This window comes from Aedes aegypti, chromosome 2 (genome assembly GCF_002204515.2).
Source record: "Aedes aegypti strain LVP_AGWG chromosome 2, AaegL5.0 Primary Assembly, whole genome shotgun sequence".
Classification (NCBI taxonomy): Eukaryota; Metazoa; Arthropoda; class Insecta; order Diptera; family Culicidae; genus Aedes; species Aedes aegypti.
This window is the reverse complement of record NC_035108.1, coordinates 177,806,993-177,821,639: the sequence shown is the minus strand read 5'-3', so window position 1 is coordinate 177,821,639 and position 14,647 is coordinate 177,806,993. Positions and strand designations below refer to the sequence as shown.

Below are 14,647 nucleotides of genomic sequence, written 5' to 3'. Positions count from 1 at the left end.
TTTTAGGACACCCTAATACACATCTGTATCTCTGTACTGCATCATCATTATTGGCAGCTTCGCTGCTCCAGCTGAGAAGTTGGTGTGCCCTGCGACCATTGAATCTGAAAATCTTCCGCGTTCTCTCTAGAAGACAGAGAAGGAGCGGACAACCTGCGGCTTTTATAAATGATCCAGTTTTGATGTGCCACAGATGGTTGGATTCTTTGTCAATCATCAAGGTTCTATCAATTGGACCGTGGTCGTCGTCGAAGCGATGATTGTCGACTGATCTAGTTTCTGTGCGCAGGAATCCGCAATGTACACGAAGCTGGGTGATACTTCTATCATCTGTTAGAGTTATGGCGAACAGGTTTGTCAATCGAAAGGATGAATGGGATTGGATCTAATTGCGTTTGAATAATAAGGCAATTATTCATTCAGACCTAAGGAGAGTGCTAACAGCGACATGCTATAAGCGACATTTGTGGGACGAACAGATCCAAACTGGGAAAAGCCTTTTGTTGATTTTTGTATGAGATTTTGCATAGCGGCATGAGTTGATAATCAATATATTAACTGATTGAGGGAATGTAACAAAATGGTGATGGGCATGTACCTAAGTATACAATCCAATAAGCGTTGGAGTGTTCCACAGATGCTCATTAAACGAAGTACCGTAAAACGGGGTAACTTTGATAGTTATTTCGAAGAAAACTTGAATATTTATGCATGCTGTTTCAAAGAACTATAATTTATATTTTTAAAACAAGTACTGGCATCCTACATATCGATTGCTGTTGATAGATTGCCAAAAGATTTATTTTGAATGGATATATAATTTTTCATATAATCGAAAGTCGGTTTTCTGTTTTGGGGTAACTTTGATAATGGAGTATGCATCGAACAAAATTGAATGAATTACGAACATTTGTAGGGCATTGCATACCTATAGGCGTTTAACGTTATATGGAAATTTCTGACTTAGATTACAAAAATGGTCCCAGTTTGTGAATATGCCTTTCGCTAAGAGATTTGAGACCGTATTCAAGTTCTATGATAACTAGGCTGCCAAATATAAGTGACCAACTATTCAAAAGTACATCAAATAGTGATCGTAGAACAGATTGTTTGTAAGCGTTTCAAAAATGCTAAAATTGTGTCAATTTTTAATATTCGTGTAAAAAGCCTCAAATGGTCTCGATTCAAATGAAAACAGCTTTTATATGGAGTGTCATACTAATATTCTTCAGTTTTGCATTCGTTTTGCTTAACCGATTAACAGAAATTATGATATTTCGTTTAGTATGTGGTGGGTTACGCACTATCAAAGTTACCCGCATTATCAAAGATACCCCGTTTTACGGTACAATACTGTTTGGTCTCTAATTCCAAACTGACTCATATTTCGAACACTCGATTTTTATATGGCGATTTGGTTGAAATGTTTCGCTGAAATATGTCATCGAATTTCCAGGGAATTGCAGTCATTTGGATTCCAATTAAAATGTCTTTTATTCTATTTTAGGGAGAAATTCCCCAGTACTGGACACTTTAGCCACTAAATTCATAATTTAGAAAGTATTGGTTTAATGTGATCTTTTTTACCCATTTATGATAAATGTTATCATTGTTGACATTGAGTTTTGATTATGTATCCCAGTACAAAATCGGTTTATCATAAAAGGTGACTCCCAATACCAGACACAAACTGGAAATTTGTACATTTTTACTCCAACAATAGAATTTCGTAGCCAATTTAATGCATTTGCAACATTTACAAGAATAATCTCAGTTTTACTTAGTTTGCAAGATGTCCAATAAAAACCTCTTCTATATATGATGAAAATGACACATTTTACGATGTTGTTCTGAAAGTTCATTCTCCTCAGTTTTATTGCATGTTCGGTACCATGATCGACGGAATCTATAAAAAATGAATGTAGTCTCTGGTGCAAAAATAACAAATATATTAAATAACAGATCAAGCTGTCGGAAACTGGGGGACAGGAGTTGCTTGACCAACATTGAATGATAAACTGTGATTTTATTCGATCATGCTTGCGTAATCCAAATTTTATTTCTATATTTCAAATAATTACTAAGTAGGCTCAATTTTTAAGGCGATACGTCAATTTTTTTATGATTTTCACATATCTCTATTTTTGAAAAAAAGCATGCATGTTTTATGGATGTGTTATTCTACACAAACATTACTCTCCATAACAGCTTTTTTTTTCTTATACACCATCTGGATTTAATTATTATTTCTCAATATTTTGACATTGTCCAGTATTGAGTCCCCCTCTATTTTGAAAGTTATACAATTATCTAGTTCGAGGTCAATAGAACTAGCTCAAATAAATTTATTTGCAGAATTATTCATTTCGGGCTTTGGAATATTTAACAATTTTGTTCCATTTATCCGCCTGCATTCCAACAACATGACAACAACATGACATTTATCGTTCGTGGAAAATAACGAGCCATGAACGAAAATAAGTCAGACACACACCACCCACTGCTTGGTGCCGATTACTGTGTATCACCACTTGTAACATTCGCTGACACACTCTCATTCTGATCAAGAAACAGAGGCCAATTTCCAATTTCTGTGCTATGTTTACAGCCAAATGGGTGTTTGATGATCCAATAGATTATAAATATGTTGTTGAAGGCTGCATTAGAGGGCATCCACCTTAATTTTAACGCTCAAGCGTTACGGCTCATACAAAAATTTTAAATTTTTCATACAAAAAGTGTTACGGAGGGGGAGAGGGGGTCTCAAATTTCCAATTTTAGCGTTACGTAATCAATGGACGCTGCCTTACCAGAAAATATCAAAGTTATTACCAATTTTATTTAGCACATAACTCATCAGAATGGCTCGATACTGATGCAGTCTGTGAGAGTTGTTGCTCTTGAACGCTCTCGCGCCATGTACGAAACGAGAGAGTAAATGTTTACATTCATAGGGCTCTCCGATTGCGATGTGCCATGAACTGTTATGGTTCACGAACTGTTACACTTCCACTTCGGATCAAAATCCAAATACTGATTTATTTAAATACGATTTGTTCGTGCTGTTCGGAATTTGAATCAAGTTTTTTAGAATATGAGACAGGATCAACCAAGTGTTCGGCATTTGAATCAAAATGTTGTTACATACTTTTGCGTAAAAACAATACTAAAATTAATCAAATCGACATTATAATCGGCACACCCAACAGTTAAAAGTTTTACGAAGAAATTGAAATGTTCACATATGTCAGCTAACTCATGCCTTTCAGATGCATTTGAAGTGATATGAGATGAAACGGTATGTGATTATGCAGACAAAAAAGAATAGTAGATTTTAAAGACGGTGTTTGATTTATTTTGAGTTCCTCTGCGCATTGCAGGAGTGAATAACTAGATTTCTCGAGAGATCGCCAACAAATTCTAAGCAAGAAAAATAGCGTATGTCTGATGAGATTCTTGGCGGCTTCTATATAACACCATTTTTTGTCAACCTAACCTTCTCATCAGATTCATTAAATACCACACGTTATGCTTGACATGTTCAAGACAAGGTTTTTTTCCGGATTGCTTGGTAGATATTTAGTGAATTGCTTATTAAAACTTCGGTGGGCATCTTATTAGAATCATGACGTATACCTGGAGAAGTTCTTCAAAAATCTCTAAGGAAACCTTAGTTGGATTCTTTCTAAAAATGTTTTCCAATTTAACAGATCTTTGATGGATTTAAAACAATATTTGCAACGCTATGATGGATCACTATGAAGAATCTCCAGAAAAAAACACAGGAAAATTCTTTGAAAGATGTCGTCAGAAAGACTGCAAGTAGCTCATATAAAATTCACCGTGGGTTTGGCGAGGATTCTGTCCAGGAAGACTTTCATTGAGCCCGATAAATATAATAAAGGTTGGATGTGACTTCCGAAAAATCACAGTTTATAGTTCCGAGGCCTGTACTCAAAGGAGTTGTCGTAGTGTAGTTCAAATTTGTATTTGTGTTTGTATTTGAAATTATCCAGTTGACAAATTAGTCTAAATGAATACTTGTTAAAATATTATTGAATACGCATACGTGAGTATAAACCTTATTAGTTGAAATGAGAGCTCACTGAATATGGTTGCGTTCTGCATTCTCATCGGAGTTTTTAGCTAACTTACAACAGTTGTGGGACTTAAAGATTGACAGAACATGGTTGTGTGAACTGTGTATGACTATCTTATTCAGAAACGTTTTAAAGATTAAAGGTTACGCTTGAAAATCTGTAGGACAACACCGAAAGGAATTCTTGAATAAACTCAAACGGCCTTTGGTCTTCAAATATATGGCATTATATTATTTTTTTTACTCAAACTGTATTTTATAGAGTAACAGCAATGAATTGAAAGTTATCTTGTAAAAAGACTTATTTTTTTAATAATTCAGTTTCTTAAACCTTTTTGACTACCCAAGAGCAAGACGGTGTATTTTTTATTTATACCTTCCATGTTTTGCCATGGTTAGAAACATTACTCTGATCTGTGCAGGGGAACTTAGTGTAACTGCATCGTCGAGGTCAAACGCGCAATCCTTGATTTAAACCAGGCCTGCCCAACCTTTTTAGCTTATTTTCGACATGGATGGTGCGTCCGCAGTAATAGTTCGATAAGAGAAATTTTCACCTTAAATGAAAGCTCTGTTGTATATCTATCTAATCCATGAGGTTAACTTAAAATTTGTTAAATTTTTTAGGTTAGCAATGCAATTATGTCGAAAAATTCGTGCCGGATTGATTGATTTGACTTAAAACATGTACTCTATCATAGTTACAGTGAAATTACATTAATTTCTCCGACATCGACACCAAACAACTGGATAAAAATAAGTTTGAAATAAATTTCCTGGTTTTCGCTTCAATCCAGTTCCAAACGCATAGACTAAATTAAAGTCAAACATGATCACGAGTGTCATGGTTCAAATTTCAACCAATTTTTTAAATTAAAGTTTAAATATGATATCGTCATTATTCAGGCGGGAAAATTTGCCAAAGTAGTAGCAAGAACACGCTCTATCGTGTTATTTAATAAAATCAAGATAATCAATAGTGCAAATGTTGTACAATGAATGCTGAAAAAGCGAATGTTAGCAGCTTCTAGAACAATGAAGAGCATTTTTATTGAATAAATGCTGATTATGCTTCTAATTTGGGTGAGATTGTTCCCTGCTTTATGATGACATTTAAAAATATTTCAATTCAAATCCGGTTCTATTTTTTCACGTGTAAACAAGTGTTCCGCTCTAATTTCTAAACATCATGCAGAGAGAGTAACATAATTTCTCGACAAAAAGTGCAAATATAAGGCATTACATATTTACAACTTATTGCAAGGCCTACACACTTAAATTATTAAATTCCGACGAAGATACGGTGTTTTATTTCACCGAACTGTTCTGCTCTTGAGCTTACGGTGAAATTCACCGTAAGAGCTTAGTGTGTATAAAAGCAGTGTAACAAGAGAATCGAGTTGAATTCCAACATGTAGAGTTTGATTAGTTTCTTGCAAATCTGTTGATCAAGATGTTTATCAGTTCGTTCCATAACGGGAAAGGGATGGAATGAGTTTTCATTTTTTTTTCAGAGAGCGAGCATAGGCGCTTAAGCCAAGGCTCTAGAGCCAGGACATGAGGAAGAAATGCCTGTATCCTAGGAAAACTAAAGCTTACAACTATGGAGTGTGCATTAACTTTCTTAGCTACGCCTATCCCAACAATTACCTTTAACACTGAATCGAAACGGTTGGTACAGTTGTCCCAGTTTCTTCCGTCTTAAATTGAAAATATTTCGCTTATCATATTATTCATTCGTGAATAATTAATCTGATGCTCAGTAGGCCTGGCCATTTTAATATTTGTATTATATCATTGATATTCTGCCAATATTAATTCTGACAAGAAAATACTTGGGTATTTCCTGGATGTTTTTCAATATTGGCTGTGCAAGCACCACGAATAGAATAGAAAAGAAACATGTTTGTCTATCAGATCATGATTAAAAAAGACTACACAAACCTCTATGAAATCTTCATTTATACATATTATGGGTGAAACATTAAAACAAAATCATTTAAAATATTTTTTTCCGTTCTCCCCTACTCTTAAGCATCTGAAGTTCAGAGCAAGAAATTTGTGCCCAGCAAATAGTGTTCACAAAACAGAGAGAAGAACTGTCCCAAACTTAATGTTCTTGCATGACAGTGTTTAGTAGTTTTTTTATATTTTTTAAAATGTTGTTTTAAGACTGGAAGCTGAATCCTTTTCTTGATACTTTTCTGATGAATGTTATTGCAATTATATTTTTTTAGAGAATTTATTCTAGATCTAAGGTGTCCATGAGCCTTGGGACGATCTCCCATTTTTCTTATATTCTCAAATACTCATTCTAGCTTTTTAAGAGTTTGCTTCACAGAAACTGCATTTTCTTTAAGAAACCACCAGTTTATTCCAGACAGAATCCTAGAGCTGGAATATTGATTATTTCAATATTTAATTCAGAATATTTTATTAACAAATGCATCACAGAAGTAATCAAACGTTTCAAATTTTGTTGACATTTCTCCACGGTATTTAACAAGTTAAAATCTAGAGGGTGCAGTCTCGAACATTTAGGATGTTCAAATTAAAGAAAAAACTTTTCCACGAGTGCTAACCGTTGTTTTTTAGGTTGTCTCGCAGGAAACCACAGTAAAAGTGCACCCTTAAAATACTTCGCACAAATCTTCATCACTTCGGTTAGGAAATAAACCCAATAAATATACCAAATCAGAAAGTTACTAGTAGTGTATTAATTAGAAAACTATTTCAGAAAAGTTGTTAAATACTCATGCATAATTTTGACCACGTACAACTTTTCTTAACAGTTGGTGGTCTTTGCGTAATATAAACCATATAACATTTTTTAGCGTGACAAAATCGTGACCGTACAATTCTAGGCACACTCAGATCATTTTTACGAAAATTTATGATTCACAGCAGCCTGGCTGCTTGTTGATTTCCAATTCGCATCCCCCAGGTTAAAATGTGTGTTGGGAAAAACAAACCAAAAACGTCGAATCCGGAAGATTTTATCCTGTCCTATTTTGATGTCGGTCCATGTAACAATGGTTCAACAGTTTTTCTATATAATTTTGTTTTGGCGCTCGTTGAAGATCACGCAACGGCTTTGCCATTTTCCTAAGCGATAGTTTTATCTTATATTTAAACTTGAATCACTATCCGTTTATTAAACATTTGGGAGCTTTGCTATTATATTCTGTAGTGCTCCACAGCATGCAGAATACTGCAGAAGTTTTAAGCAGCAAACGTGAAAAAACTTTAAACTGTCCCAAAGAAGATTGCTGACTTAATATCTATTACCGTAATCCGGGGTATCATTGATCAGCGGGGTAACATTGATCGGAATGACTCCTCTCATCAAAAGAACGTATTAAACATAATTGATGAAATATTTCCAAATCATGAGTAGTGCTTCTCTTTCTTATATCCATGAGCTAATAAAAGTTAATGTGTTTGCGAAAATTGAGTTTACTTTATTCGTTATTTTGTCAACTTTTTGAAATAATGATTTTTATTGTTAAGGATGACACTACCAAAGATTCATGTCTCACACAAGTTCTGCAAACGATATAAGCAAGGAAAATATGATTTTAACTAAAAATGGCATCGCTGAAAACGATTCCGTTGTCAAATCTTTTATAAGTATGCTCATTTAGGCAATATTACCGAATTACTGTTAAGAATGTAAAATTCCCTTAGGAAATTGCCTACCTTTAGGCGTATTCCGTGGTTCGAGGTGTTTTTAATTTTAAAATAACTCAAAAAGTAAATGACTTGTAAGCGTTTGGCCTTCATATTCGGATTCAGGGGCCATGATTTAAGTAAGTAACGACATATTCAGTATTACCGAACGTTGTTTACATAAGTGATCAATGTTACCCCATATCAGCTTAATAAAAATATCGCCTAAAACGTGATTTTGAACGTGATTAAATCTTTCAATAAACAAAATACAGTATATAGTCTCGAGCTATGGGTGGCAGTACTTGTTTTAAAAATATAAACTTTGCAACATTTGCATTTTCAAACGAAATATTAAAGAAACATTCAGAAAAATGATCAATGTTACCCCGGATTACGGTACTTGGAATATTACTTGAAAATTATTCATAATAATAGTATTTCAAGGGCTCGTCCAACGGCTACCGCTTCTGCTTCGTGGCCTTGCAGTTAGCGGCGTCAATCGTCTAGCCGTATTGTGTCACAAGGTGTGGGTTCGATTCCCGCTCCAGTCGGTGGAAACTTTTCGTCAAACGAAAAATTCATCACTGGGCCACTGGGTGTTTCGTGTTGTCCGTTGCCTTATGTTTCAGTCTGTGCAGCCTTTGGCTGAAGACAGTGTAAATTGTCTTTTTCTTTCTTTTTTTTTCAACTCAGTTTCAAATATTCCTGGGCTTAAGCATGTTGAAGCCTTACATTTTTAAAAAGATTCGTTTGCATCGAAGAAATAGTTATTGAAGCTAATTCATCACATTATATATCATATAACAAGGGGCCCCTACATATCGTCAGTTCTGCAATCTCCAAACATGATTTTTGCCCTGCATAGTTTGACTAGTTTTCTAGTATCAAAACCTTCAGTTATTTCATATTTCTTTACCACGATTTTTTTGCCCCTGGAATTTTGGGTCCAGTACCACACACACCTTAAGCTATGCTACTGAGCGCGATCATATTTAGCCCCAATTTGCATCATACTTAAGTGGTTGTCAGTGTGAAGTTTCGAAGAATTTGGCCGAGAAAAGTTGTCAACATGAATCATAGAAGTGTTCAAGTTGTTCTTTACAAAACAGTATTTTTTAATGTGGAGTTCTGTTTGACCACATCGCATTCTTTGCTCTCTCGACGTGATTAGAGTCTTGCCTCCCAAAGCTAAAATCTAACACAATCTATAACCCGCTCACGTCTGAGGTAATAATACAACCTTGTCATTACGCTAGTGCATAATGCGCTTTTCACAGCTCGACTTATTCTAAACAGTAGATCCCTTGATTGCTTCCCAATCGAAGGTCCATTGAGTGTTGCATCAACACATCAATTCTCGCGCAATCAACCACACTCAGCTGTTCAAAGAGGCCTCAGCCGACCGACAGGTGGCATTCATTCGAGATGACCGGTTGGCCCTCCGTCGCGCCGATGATGTTGCTCTCAGAGATGTAACACCGTCTCGTCCCGTTCCGTCCTGTCCCGTCAACTCGCACACTGTCAATGCTAATTGTTTGCCAAGAAACAAGCTGCCAAACAAAGCGCGAATTCTCATCCAAGCAATCACAACAGCCGCCAGCTCAATGCGGCGTGACAAACGCCGATTCTCAATGATAATGCACTTTGCCGAACACATGACCCCCAATGGCAGCATAATCAAACCGTCTGTCCGTCCATCCGTCGGTTCGTCTGTCGTCACATTTGCGAAGCTTGTTTTTAACACACAACAGATTGTACGACAACTCAACGACTGGAAACAATTGACATGTGTAAGCGAAGACAAGCGGCACTTGATTTGCGGAATTATATTCACTGTGACCCTGTATTTGCGGTACTATCAATCAACGGCTTCAACAAACCATGAAATCACTTCTAAAGCTCGCTCAAACTTACGGGAATCTATAGCATTCGGCAACTGCCCTGTAGATATAATTTTCCACTATCAGATCCTAATGGACACTTCTCACTTTAATTGCAATCACTTCACTAAGCCAAATAAGAACCTAAAAAGCAATAGAAACATTATAAACAACTGCAAATAAAACTGTTGAAACCACTTTCGATAACCGACCCACGTGTATTGCTCTTCTGCAACAAGATGTCTCAAAACCCGCACGGCGTGAGCCACTCGAAATGTGCGCGCGTGATAAACCCGGTGACGACAAAAATCGTACTAAAAGTTTCAAAACAGAGGAAACGTATTAAAGTTTGTTGTGATTTTGCAGCTTCGCTGGATCAGTTGCTGCTGCTGCTGATGCGGGGAGCCTCGGCGGGATCGACCGACCGACCGATCGACTGCGAGAGCGAGAGCCATCGTGCAGCAGCTACCACGACGCGAGAGACGCGTACCGGGGTCGGAGGTCCCCGGCCAGGAGGTCCCCTTGCGTTTTCGTTCGCGTGCTGCTGATTGGGGAGAAAGAGAGCAAATTTACCTCTTTCTTTGAGAAACTCTCGATTTTCGTTGGATTTTGGCCGATGGGTATCAGTTGCCTGGCTAGTAGGTATCGTCGCTGTTATGATCGTTGTTGATCTACCGCTTCAGCTCAGCCACGTGTGGTGGTCGAGAGCTACTGGTCACTCATTCTCGATCATATGCAAACCTGGAGAGCGCAGTTTTAGAGACCGGCCCATGCGTAGATTTTCGGAGAAGCTTGTATGCAGCGAGAGCAAGCGTGATTATAATGATATTATGTCAACTCTCTGTCGCGTCTGCCGGGTGTTTTGTTTGGGTTTAATGCTGACAGTGAGAGCACATATGACAACAAGTAATTAAACTCGGCTCTCTGAAAAATTTTCTTCGTTAACAAACTGCTGAAACTCGCAAGCTGAGTGTCTGTTGATTCCTAGAGAAGAAGTATGATCGGCTTATCAACTTGCATGCAAGTTTACGGTAGCACATTGAATGAGTCTCAATTTCAGTATCTAAATTGAGATAGATACTGATAGAAACCGCGATGATTACTGATTATGAACAATGTGCTTTGTTAATATTTCAATTCTGGATTTGTATTTGTGTGTTTGTTAATTCATCTGACTCTGTGTCTTAATTAACAATTAATGTTAAAAAATAACAATCAACTATTTGAAACGCATAGTGAAGACAAAGACAATGAATAACTTAATTCTAACACTTTAAAAATACGTCAAACAAATATCAAATTTCTTTCCGTTCATTCTTCTTTCTTTCCTCTCGCGTAACACTCGTTCAATCCGTTGTCAAAATGTAGAAGTTGTCAAGCCGAAATCGAAGAGGTGATAGTGTTCATTGAAGCGAGCTGCCATGTATCGAATAGGGTCATGTAATTCGTAATTAACTGTCCGAGCAGGGAGATGTAGGAAACTTCTTGTACGGAGTGGTCATTCTGGTGCATATACTGACAGATTGGCAACAATTTCAGGTGAATCAATTTCGCCTACCAAAACTTTAGCTACAAACACTGATTGAGCTGTAGACCTTCTGCTCTCAAAAGTTGACCCAACAGTTGACACCGATGTTCATATGGTAGCAGACTTGTGGGGTCTCTTCACGGCAGATGCCGAAGGGCATAGCGAAGATTTTTTTGACGTTGGATAACGTCTTACGGCAGCATACTGGGGTACAATTTAGAAAAACGAAAATCGCTCGCGTCACGAAAAGTGGTTAGATTTTGACTGTTAATAACATACTAACGCCCGGCTAGATTTTCGAGATTCTTGCATCAATCGATTGGAAATCTTTCTACGAATCTACTCCAATAATGAAAATTATTGATTTTCATGACTAAACTATTGATAAATGGAAAAATATTTTGGCATGTCATTTTTCTTGCTGTTATAAGGTTTTGAAGTTTACATTTACCGTAATCCGGGGTAACATTGATCAGCGGGGTAAAATTGATCGCAATGACCCTCTTCGTAAAAAGCTCGAATCACCATTTATTGATGAAATATTTTCAATGCATGAATGGTGATTCTTTTGCTTCTATTAATGAGCTAATAAAAAATAATATTTTTGCGAAAGTTAAGTTGTGTTCTTGTGTAAATTTGTCAACTTTTGGAAACAACGATTTTCATGATTATACATAACACCATCAAACAATCATTTCTCACATGAGTTCTGAAAACGATATGAGCAAGAGAAAAGCGGTTGCTACTAAAAATGATATCGCCGAAAACGATCCCGTTGTCAAAACTTCCATAAATATGTTCAAAGCAGCATAATTCACAAATTACTATAAAGCGTACAAAATTTCCTTAGGAAATTGCCTACCTTTAGGCGTATTCCACAATCCAAGGTGTTTTTAATTTTAAAATAACTCAAAAAGTAAATGACTTGTAAGAGTTTGGCCTTCATATTCGGCTTCAGGAACCATGATTTTAGTAAGTAATGATCTTTTCAATATTACCGAACGATGTTTTCATGGATGATCAATGTTACCCCATATCAGCTAAATAAGAAAATCACTTAAAACATTTTATAAAACATGCTTTAAACTTTCAAAAAACAAAATACAGTACATAGACACGAGCAATTGGTGCCAGTACTTGTTTTAAAAATATAAAATTAACAACACATGTATTTTCAAATCAAATGTTTAAGAAACATTAAAAAAAATGATCAATGTTACCCCGGATTACGGTACCGTAATTTCTGGTGAAATTGATCATTTTTCATGGTTTTTCTAGTCTGTTTTCAATAATGTTGAAAATGCCAAACAACTGAAAGCAGGAAAACAAGTACGACGGTCAGCCTCTTTGGCTCATGTGTCAAATTTTTTTTAAAAATGTGTTTTTAGTGCTAAAAATCATCCCTTAAATAAAAAATCGGGGAATCCCATTTCGGGGTGAAATTGATCACTTGTCAATGCGATTATTGTTATTTTTTGAAACGACTCTACATAATGAATATGAGCTACCTGAATTCGGATATGCTTGCTAAATTCTTAATAATGCAATATTAAAAGAAATATGGAATAGTTAATTTCAATTAGTTTGAATAGTTTTTTAGTTAAGTGCAATTCCAAAATATGAAGTAAAATTTGAATCCGTGATTATAGACGATGATCTTAAACTCTTGATCCGTCTTAAAAACGTGAGGAGAAGGCAATTTCAACGCACTCGCGATCCTGCTATGAAAATTATATGGCAGGATTTGCAGAAAGAAATCAAAAAACGTTTTTCTCAATTGGGAAACAAAAATTTTGAAAATAAAATTTTTCAATTGAACCCTGGCTCTAAGCCCTTTTGGAAATTATCTAAAATCTTGAAAAATACCTCAGAAGCCAACTAGGGTACCCGTCCTATTATGGACGACTTAAGCACGGTGTTGGAATTTAAATCGTATTTCAGTGTCTAAAACCTAAATATTGTAGTATTTTGCATTTTGAACTGTTAAATCTATCCTTTATCTGGAGTATAGTAAAGTAAAGGAGCAAATTGTGGAATCAAACATACATTTTTTAACATAAATCTGAAGCTCTTCCTCTGTCCTATTATTGCGGTATTTCGTCCTATTATTGCGGTATACCAAAAATCATAGATTTTATTACATTCAGTTTACATTCAATGCCACACAATGTGCTAGCATTGAAATTATGCTCCCTGCATGTTAATGACACTGCACGGTACTGTCAGTTTGTGTGACTTTGGACGTATTTATAAAGAAAACTAATTAATTACTTTATGTCACGATTTGAAAACAAATCAACAGAATCGAATGATTTTCTGCCGGTTTCGTCTCCTCTTCCGTCGCAGCTGGACAATGTTAACGCCAATAGAAAAGGTTCTTCCATCTAAGATCACTAGTCGCAATATAAGAAATGATTTTTTGACTCAAATATAACCACAATTTTGGTGATTTTAAAAATATTTTTCACTAGTTTTCACCAATCCAATGCAATTTCAAAAAATTGCTTCCTTGTAATAATCTTGTATTTTAGTTTTTCAACGCATTTTTGCCATGTTTTCCGATTTTCAATCAGTTTACATGATTTTTCGGTAAAACATTGTGTTTATTTGCAATATATTTGTTAAAAAAGAGCAACTACAGGGTAAAGATAAACAGGTATCTACACTCTAATAAAGATTTAAAAAAAAAAAAAAAAAAATAAACAGGTATCTTATGTTTGACCAAATAAATGTGTGAATGACAAAAAATTATGTTACAAAATAGTACCCTAGTAATAAAATTAATGTTTCCAGCAATTACATTTAAAATGAGTATTGAAATATCGGATGTTTGAATGTGATTTACAGATACCGCAATAATAGGCAAACAACTATTTTCATTGTCCTATTATTGCGGTATATGCTTTTTCTCAAAAATATAGAACTTTTATTCAAAATTCAATATCTATCATGTGACTATATCCATACTGAACTGATATACCCACTGCATTGTTTTGGTTCTTAACTTAAAAAATTCACGCTTATGAAAACCCGTCCGTAAATAGAGGGACTGGTTAAAAATATAGGCTTTTATTGATGCATCATTTAAAACTGTTCTTCCATCGATCAAAATCGTTTAATTTTCAAAGCATTTATCTGGCACAGCTTGGGAACACTATAAGCTTTCATCATCATCAATAATATCCATAGAAAATAGAGTTTTTGATTAACAATAAGCAGTGAATCAAATTATCATCAAAATAGACGAAAAACAAACAACAAAGCAAGCTTGCTCACAACCGTTTGTCACAACTGTTGCGGATAAGGACACAATTAAAAGCAGAATTGTCATTTATTTATTTATTTATTTATTTATTTTCATGACAATCACAGAGCGCAATATTGTTGCAACCTTTTCAACTCGCGATTAATCAGTAATTTTAAACACAAAACCAACTTTGTTTTATGGATGCTGTTTGATAATGTGTC

The 14,647-nt window shown here is 35.5% G+C and overlaps 1 protein-coding gene across 1 annotated transcript in view; it reads right to left on the bottom strand.

Moving 5' to 3' along the window:
• LOC5571331 overlaps nt 1–10,014 on the bottom strand; it is a 270,749-nt gene extending 260,735 nt beyond the window's left edge. The window contains exons 1-2 of the mRNA XM_021843267.1: nt 9,864–10,014; nt 9,686–9,795 (exon numbers count right to left, since the gene is read on the bottom strand). The gene's annotated coding sequence lies outside the window, so the exon portion shown is untranslated. The remainder of the gene's footprint in view (nt 1–9,685; nt 9,796–9,863) is intronic.
• Nucleotides 10,015–14,647: the final 4,633 nt, after the last annotated feature.